Raw genomic sequence first — 2,286 nt, 5'->3', positions numbered from 1 at the left:
GTATGGTGAGAGGATACAACCCTGACCCACACCTTACCTGGCTTTAAACCAGGCAGTATTTCCTTGTTCTGTTTGAACAACTACCTCTTGATCCATGTATAAATTCTGCATGAACACAATGAAGTATTCTAGAATTCCCATTCTCCTCAATGTTACTCATAATTTGTCATGATCCACATAACTGAGTACCTTTGAATAGTTAATAAAACACAAACAAAAAACTTTCTGCTGTTCTATGCTTTCAGCCAAGATCCCTCTGAGGTCAGAAATGATATTCCTTGTTCCATGTCTTCTTTTGAACTTAGTTTAAATTTCTAGAAGCTTCAATGTACTGTTGCAACTTGTTGAACAAAGTTCAACTCTTTTACTTCATCATTTCTCCCATTTGGTTATTTTCCCTACCGTGAAAAGCAAGTTGAAGAGTCTCATCTGACATCCACTTTGGTCTTTTATTTCTTTCTTGTCATTTTGACATCTTTCAATTTCATCACATATAATGTTCTTTTTTTAAAAAGAACATTTATTAAGTTTTAACTGATCCAAGAACAAGACAATGGCAAAGACATAGCATCCAGATCAGGGAGACCATTAGCACCGCCAGAGGTATCCTAGTTCTGCTCAGTGTCTTTTTAAAAAAACTTAATTAAATCATTTTATTTGGGGGCTTATACAACTCGTATCACAATCCACACATACATCCATTGTGTCAAGCACTTTTGTACATGTTTTGCTCTCATCATTCTCAAAACATTTGCTTTCAGGCAGCTGTGTCAAATTCAGTGCTTGCCCCACCCATGGCAGGCACTGGCCCACTGGCCCAGAAACTGTAGCGCATGGGCCCTGTTTTTCTTTTCTGCACCTCAGGGATAAATTTCGTTACAGACGCCAAGGAGAAAAAAAGAGAGAGAAGAAGGAAAAACAAACATTTGCTTTCTACTTGATCCCCTGGGCTTCGCTCCTCATTTTGTCATTCTATATCTCATCAAGTCTTCTGTCACAAGTGTACAGTGAGTGAAATCTAGTCTTGAAATGGCCTCAAAATTCAGGCGGGGTCTATTAAAGGATATATTTTTGCTCTCATGCACTGGTTTTAGATTCTTTTCGACTTCAATTTGAACTTATGCATGAGCAGTTGATTGGTATGTAGTCAGCCCTGACCTCATTTAGCCTGCTGATATTGAGCTTCTCTATAGTCTCTTCCCCCAGCTGTGGTCATTCTGGTTCCTGGGTTCTCTGGTGAGGTCTTTGTATACAGTTGCTGTTTATGTCATAGAACAAAGTGTATTTTCAATGGAGCGGTTGCTGGTCTTGCAAATTCTATAGTGAGCTCCAGCTTTCATTCTATCTCCAAGGCTGTACTTCCCACACATCGCTCCTTAGTCTTGGGTTCCCAAAGTTCATATTCCAGTCACCAATTATTATCAATTCATCTTGATAAATTCTTCAATTTCTTGATCACTAGCTTTAGTGGTAGAAGAGCTCTGGTGGCATAGTGGTTACTTGCTGGACTGCTCCCTATAAGGTTAGCAGCTTGAAACCACTAGTTGCTCCACAAGAGAAAAATGAGGCTTTCAAAACATGGAATGTATGAAATATAATCCTGTGAGAATTGGAAATCATTAAAAATAGAATGGAATGCATAAAGAGCAATATCCTAGCATTAGCGAACTCAAATGGAAGTACAGAGTTTCTACTCCCATAAAGAGTTACAATCTCAGAAACTCATAGTGTAGAACTGTACCATGTCCTGCACAGTGCCTATGAGCTTTAGTGGCTGATGTGTACATTTGCATAAGAATTATATTAGCTGGACTTCCTTGTATGTGTATAGTTATTATCCAATCACAGCATTGTACACTGAGATAGATATTGAAGTCCTTTTGACAATGAATTATATGCCATTTTTCTTGAACTTGTTATTCCCCAGCATAAACCATATGGTTATCTGATGGAAAATGGCCAATTCCAGTCTATTTCAGCTCACTCACTGCCATCAAGTCCATGCCAACTCAGATTGGACAGGGTAGACCTGCCCCTGGGAGTTTCTGAGCAAACCCTCCAATTTCAGTTCACCAATGCCTAGGATCTTGCTCTCTATGCATTCCATTCTATTTTTAAAGATTTTTAATTCTTACAGATTCATATTTCATAAATTCCATGCTTTGATTAATAATGGATGTTTGTCTCTTATCCATCTGTTTGTCATACTATGATGCCTTGCTTCTTGCTGTCTAGTAGAAGCTGGGTCACTGGTTTTTAAAATATCTTCAGGGACACCCAAAGTGA

At 38.5% G+C, this 2,286-nt stretch overlaps 1 pseudogene; it reads left to right on the top strand.

Moving 5' to 3' along the window:
* Positions 1–760: 760 nt before the first annotated feature.
* LOC115868360 lies at positions 761–888 on the top strand (annotated as a pseudogene).
* The last annotated feature ends 1,398 nt before the right edge of the window (positions 889–2,286 follow it).

The sequence above is a fragment of the Echinops telfairi genome, unplaced genomic scaffold (assembly GCF_000313985.2).
Source record: "Echinops telfairi isolate 266 unplaced genomic scaffold, ASM31398v2 ScPeMD7_9;HRSCAF=40, whole genome shotgun sequence".
NCBI lineage: Eukaryota > Metazoa > Chordata > Mammalia > Afrosoricida > Tenrecidae > Echinops > Echinops telfairi.
Note: the sequence above shows the minus strand (reverse complement) of the source record. Positions and strands in the feature narration are given on the sequence as shown.